The sequence below is a fragment of the Schistocerca nitens genome, chromosome 10 (assembly GCF_023898315.1).
Source record: "Schistocerca nitens isolate TAMUIC-IGC-003100 chromosome 10, iqSchNite1.1, whole genome shotgun sequence".
In the NCBI taxonomy this organism is placed as follows: Eukaryota; Metazoa; Arthropoda; class Insecta; order Orthoptera; family Acrididae; genus Schistocerca; species Schistocerca nitens.
In genome coordinates this window covers 88466089-88473299 of record NC_064623.1, presented here as the reverse complement: position 1 = coordinate 88473299, position 7211 = coordinate 88466089, and positions in this window count along the sequence as shown.

Here is a 7211-nt window from a genome sequence, read left to right as displayed (position 1 = left end):
CATTCTACTAGGTCGTATATGTACATTGTAAACAGTACGGTCCTATCACACTTCCTTGAGGTAATTCGGAAATTACCTCTGTTTAAATGGTTCAAATGGCTCTGAGCACTATGGGACTTAACATCTGTGGTCATCAGTCGCATAGAACTTAGAACTACTTAAACCTAACTAACCTAAGGACATCACACACATCCATGCCCGAGGCAGGATTCGAACCTGCGACCGTAGCAGTCACGCGGTTCCGGACTGCGTGCGTACAACCGCTAGACCACCGCGGCCGGCTTTACCTCTGTCGATTACGCTGGTTGAGAGTGACGTGTTGAGATCTGTCAGCAAGAAAATATTCAATCCAGCCGCAAATGCGGTTCGATATTCGATAAGTTCGTATTTTTTTCACTAAATGTCAGTGCGGGACGATGTCAGATGTCTTCCTTAACTCAAGGAACTCTACATAGACCTGAGCTCTGTCGCCCACAAAGCTTTGGATCTCATGCAGCAACAGAACGAGCTGAGTTTCGCAGGATGTCTGTTAGTGGAATCCATATTGACTTTTGTGGAGATTTCCATTCTCCATAAACGTCATAATTGTTGAGCACAAATCTCCGTAATTCTAAGATAGATTAACGTCAGCAATATAGGCCTCTAATTACGTGCCTCTTCTGTCCCACGATCCTTCTTGAGAACGAGAATGACCTGCACTTTTTTCCCGTCGCTAGGTAACATTTGTTGCTTCAGCGATCTATGATAAGCTACTGCTAGATGGGAGCAAGTACTTTCGCGTTATATTTATAGAATCTTGTACGTATCTCATCTGGTCCTGTGCTTTTGCATTACTAAGCGATTGTAGCTGCTTTCTATTCCGCGAACGGTTCTCTCAATATTTGCCGTTCAAACGTTCGTTTGATTGTTCTGGCTCGTTGTGGATGTATTAGAACACTGCAACTGACGAAATTTAAAGTAATGTGTTAACTGCAACCTGTTGATCCCTCGGGCGTTTATTTTTCCATGATGTTTGAAGATGTCTGGCATCCCACCTTCAGATGTTTACATTTATTTATGTCTCGCGAAATTTGTTTCTTTACTGACGGCGTTGCACAATACTGCAATGCAAGTTTTTTAAGGCAGCTACTGTAAAACGTCGTAAGCAAAGAAACAATGTTCGCGATGCGAAAGTAAATGTAAATATCTGAAGATAGGGTGGACGTAAAGTGAAGGTACTTCAGAAACGTGTGTTTTGAGGCATAATTTGTTGGCATGGCGTGTCGGGGAAGGTATGGCTTTCTTATCGGCGAGTTACCCCGTAAACATTAACTTCGCGGAAGCTGCTGTTCTGATTTCACGCGCCATGTGCGTTAGTTTTGCGTCGTATCACTAGGCGGCGCGCGAGCTTAAATGTGATTAGTAAAAACCACTTTAACGGCGTTACTACACACTTGTGTTCCGACCCACTGACTTCTTTGAACATCTTCACGTTGCCGAATTGTGTTGAAGTCATGCCACGTATAGTTTGGTTGTCGCTGGTAATGATAAAAACCAAATTGGTCTTTAACATTACCAACGACAACGAGACCATTCATGACACGATTTTAACGCAACTCTGCGACCTCAAGATGTAGAAAGAACGAAACCAGTCAACACAATATCTAGATCTACATCTACAGTCAGCAAACTACGCGAGTTGCAAGGCAGAGGGTACGTCCCATTGTACAAGTTATTAGTGTTTCTTCCTGTTCCACTCGCGTATGGAACGCGGCAGGAATAACTGACTGAATGTGTCTGTTCGTGCAGTAATTATTCTAATCTTACCCACACGATCCCTATGTGAGCGATACATTGGGCTCTGTAGTATATTCCTAGAGTCATCATTTAAATCCGGTTATTGAAATATTGTTAGTAGATTTTCTATGGATAGTTTACATCTGTCTTCAATCGTCTTCCAGTTCAGTTTTTTCAGTATCTCTGTGACAGTCACCCATGGATTAAACAAACCTGTTACGATTTGTGCTTCCCTTCTCTGTATACGTCCCTATTAGTTCTACTGGGTATGGGTCCCACAGATTTGATTAATATTCTAGGGTGGGTCACATGTGTGATTTGTAAGCAATCCCCTTTGTAGACAGTTTGAACTTCCCCAGTATTCTACCAATAAACCGAAGTCTACCACCCGCTTTACCCACGATTGAGCCTAAATGATCAGCCCATTTCATATCCTTACAAAGGGTCACACCCAGGTATTTGCTTGAGTTCGCAGATTTCAAGAGTGACTCATTTACATTACAGTCATAGGATACTACGTATTTTCGTTTAGTTAAGTGCACAATTTTGCATTTCTGAACAGTGAAAGCAAGTTGTTAATTTCTGCATCACTCTGAAATCTTATCAAGATCTGACTGAATATTTATGCAGCTTTTCTCAGATAGTACTTTATTATAGATAACTGCATCATCTGCAAAAGGCCTAATTTTACTATTAATATTGTCTGCAAGGGTATTAATACACGATTTGAACAAGAAGGGTCCCAACACACTTCCCTGTGACACCCCCAAAGTTACTTGCACATCTGACTGGCTCTCCATCCAAGATAACATGCTGTGTCCTCCCTACCAATAAGGCCTCGATACAGTCACACATTTCTCTTGATACTCCATATGATTGTACTTTTGACAATAAGCGTAGGTGTGGTACCGAGTCAAATGCTTTTCGGAAATCAAGAAATATTGAATCCAACTGACTGGCTTCATCCAAGGCTTTCAGTATGTCATATGAGAAAAGTGCGAGTTGGGTTTCACATGATCGATGTTTTCGAAATCCATGCTGGTTGGCATTGAAGTCATTCTGTTCGAGATACCTCATTATGTTTGAGCTCAGAATATGTTCTAAGATTTTACAAGAAATCGATGTGTAGGATATTGTACGCTGGTTTTGTGGATCACTTTTACTACCCTTCTCGTAGATGGGTGTGACGGGTGCCTTTTTCCAAAAACTGGGCACGGCTTTTTGTTCGAGGGATTTACGATAGATTATAGTGAGAAGAGGGGCTAATTCAGTCGCAAACTCAGTGTAGAATTTCACAGGGATTCCATCGGAGCCTGGAACTTTGTTCAGTTTTAATGATTTCAGCTGTTTCTCAACACCACTGAACCTCAGTTATTTCACTCATCTTTACAGTTACACGAAGATTAAATTGGGGCAGTTCTCCTGCACTTTCCTTTGCAGAGTTAAGCATTTCAGCTTTTGTTTTGCTACGCTCGATTTCACCTTCTGTCTCACTCACTAGGGACTGGACACTAACTTTCGTGTCACTAACAGCCTTTACATACGACCACAATTTCTTTCGGTTCTGTGAAAGACCACTTGCCAACATTCTGTTACAGGAGTCATTGAATAAATCACGCATTGCTCTCTTGACAGCCAAAAGCGTTTCATTCAGCATATCTCCATCTATAGCCCTACGCTTTGCTTCACATTTATTATGCAGTGGTCTGTTTCTTTAGAAGTTTATTTGCAGTGACCGTATACCATGGATGTTTTCTCCCATTACGAACTGCTCTTCTGGGTGCAAATCTATCCAGAGCATTGTCAAGACGTGTAACAATGCAACTGAGGTGGTTTTTATTGATCACTAGGTGTTCCCGGCCACACGTAGCTGGGGGCTCAGGCTGGTTAAATGTAAAAGGAATAAAAAGAAAGCACGCGTTTCTAATGTGCGTGGGAAGGGGATATACGTCCTAATCTCATTCTCTCCAACGTCTCTGTCCGTTTCCCCCCTCCGCCTTTCTGTGTCCAACATTTCATCCCCTGTGTCTCTGAAAAATTTCTCCTCCCCCTGTTCACTCCATCGTCCCTCGCCTCCTCTCTCCTTCCTGCCTCTTTCCCTACACCCTTTCGCTTTCTATGTCCATCTTCTCATCCCCCACCCCCTCTCTGTCCATCTCGTGCTTTCTGCTTTCTATCTCCATTTCCTTCCACCTCTGTCCATTTCCTCGTCTCCCACTCTTTGACCCTGAACCTTCTTTATTGTTACTCCTAATTCAGATTTTGCTGTAGTGCTCTAATCATAAACCGATAAACTATAAATACAGTTCTCGTATTTTCTAACAATGTTTCACTATTACATATTTAAACTATTATTTTGCGCCATTAGTTCCTGTAAATCTTCTTGGTTTTTTCCCTTTTTTCCGCTCTGCTTGGGCTCTCTTGATTTCGTCTGTCCATTTTGTTCCTGCTGTCTTCGGAGCTTCGTTGTCTGACTTAATTTGTCATCTATCAAGTTTCTGCTTAAATATCTTTCTGTCCAAAATATCTGAATAATTTATTTGAGTTTTTGTAGGTCCTTTTTGACCTCTTGTATCCAGGGTATACTTTTAAGTCCTAGTATGTATTTAAGAATTTTGTGCGTTAGTCTTGTTTTCGGAAGCCTAGAGACGTGCCCATAATATTTTAATCGCCTATTTCTAATCTCTGCTGCAAGGTTGGACAATTTGTCAGTTGTTTGATGAGTTTGTAGTCTATAGCCCTTTTCTGTTTTGTTTGGTCCTCGTATCTTACTGGTGATTTTACGTTTTCTTTAATACGTTTTCTACGTCACCTTTTCTGTATACTGTCAGGGTTTCATTGACATACAGGACTTCAGATTTTAATACTGTATTATAGGCGAATGTTTCGTTCTATTTTCTCTCACCCGGTAGGCTCGAGGACTTCACCTAAGTATTTAAAATACGGGACTCTATTGATATGACCATATTTTGTAGTCAGGTTTTGGGAGCCAGTTTTTTTGGCGATGAACTCTGACTTTAGGAAAGTTTGTACTGTTATCAAATTCAAAATATATAGCCCATACGTGCGAAAACACTTATCATAGTACGTGGAAAAATGTGAAGTAAATCGGTCGTGTACTTTCAGATTTTTGGCAACAATATTTCCCTTTATATATTACATTACATTTGCGCTATAAAATCGCGAATGAGGTATGCGCCCATGTTGATACTAGATAGGAGTATGGGAATAGCTACAATGGACGCTATCATACTAATAAAATAGCCACAGTGTTTTTTTAACTTCTCTTTTTAATGACGCGTTTCGAAAATATAATCTTCAGATTCTGAAAGGAGATTTTTACGTAAGCAATTACAAATTGCTAACACATTATGCAAATATGGTACAGCCAGATATTATACATACCAATTAAGGGAACATACACCATACAATGTACTGAGCGAAGTGTACCATACTGAATAGGACCTGAACATCCGTAGCTGGAGAGCCACGCAAGAAAACTTGTGAAGGAAATGAATAACAAAAAGACATACAGAAAGACAACAATCATAAGTATAACTGTAAAAAAGTCACGTACGTATAGTTTTATATCTTGTGGTGAAACTTACAGTTATCACAATAAAAAGTCGTGAAGTGCCTGGTAGGGGTAGGGCCAATCAGAAACGTTTACACTACTGGCCATTTAAAATTGCTACACCACGGAGACGACGTGCTACCGACGCGAAATTTAACCGACAGGAAGAAGATGCTGTGACAGCCAAATGATTAGCTTTTCAGAGCTTTCACACTAGGTTGGCGCCGGTGGCGACACCTACAACGTGCTGACATGAGGAAAGTTTCCAACCGATTTCTCATCCACAAACAGCAGTTGACCGGCATTGCCTGGCGAAACGTTGTTGTGATGCCTCGTGTGAGGAGGAGAAATACGTACCATCACGATTCAGACTTCGATAAAGGTCGTATTGTAGCCTACCGCGATTTGTCCAATGAATACCCGTTTATCATCTGCATTTCTTCTTGGTGTAGCAATTTTAATGGCCAGTAGTGTATGTAGGTTCGTGGACAAGATCTTGAGAAGGCATATAGTATGACGGGAATATTGTATAGACATATTATTATACAACCGTAAAATGACATCAAACAATATTGTGTGTACCAGGAAATATCATAATGTATCTAAGAAGATGGAGAGAATTTCAGTTTTTGTACCCCTACCATTATGCAACTGTATGCAGACCATAGCAATAATGAAACGCAAGACACAAAGACTAAAATTCGTAGATATAATACGAAATAAGTGAAAAAACGTTCATCAATTTATTGTCGCATTTACAAACGGTGATATATATATATATATATGTGTGTGTGTGTGTGTGTGTGTGTGTGTGTGTGTGTGTGTGTGTGTGTATGCTGTTTGGAAAATGTGCTGCGGATAGTTTTAGTAGTAAAGGAGCAATAAATTAAAACTTGATGCCTGATGCAGAAGTTTTAGTACGAGACCAGCTAAATCATAAGCGATAAACTTTCCTGTCATTCATCATTTTCCGGGGGCTGCCAGTGAGAAAAGTTTTGTAAAGGTTTGATATTAGGCGCAAAGTACTCTCATTCTCAAATACTGCATGAATATCGGTAGATGTGATGTGTACGTATACGGACAATCAAATGACTACAATTAAAAAAAAAAAAACAAAAGACGAAGAAGGTGATTTATTGAACTGGATGAGCTTGAGAAATTAAGCACGTCAATAAAGCGGTGGTGTGCCTCTGGCTCTTATGAAAGCAGTTATTTGGCTTTGCACTGTTTTACAGTCCTCTACAGGGATATCGTGCCAAATTGTGTCCAACTGGCGCGACAGATAGACAAAATCTCGAGCTAGTTGCAGGGATCTGTCCATAATGCTCCGAACGTTCTAGTTGGGGAGAGATCCGGCGACCTTGATGGTCAAGGTAGGGTTTGGCAATCACGAAGACAAGCAGTAGAAAATCTCGCCGTGTGCGGGCGTGCATTATCTTGCTGAAATTTAAGTCATGAATGGCTTGCAGTGAACAGCAACAAAACGAGGACGTGGAATGTCTTCGACGTACTTCTGTTTTGTAAGGGTGATAACCAAAAGGGTCCAGCTATGAAAATGAATGGCTGCTCAGACCATCACTCGTGAATGTTGGACACTGTAGCAGGCGACAGTCAGGTTGGTACTCCACTGCTGTGTGGGTAGTGTCCAGACACTTGGCTGATCATCGAGGGTGCCCTCGTGACTCTAGACAGTCAGATTCGAGGTCGACAAAGAGACAGAGGAGGGGACACTGGTAAGGAAGGGGGCGAGAGAACGGGATGAAGACAGCGACAGAGGGAGAGGCAGACAGACAATAATGTCAGTGGGAGAGAAAGGAGATACTGGGAGAGAAACATATAGAGGGAGATGCTACGAAGCCGA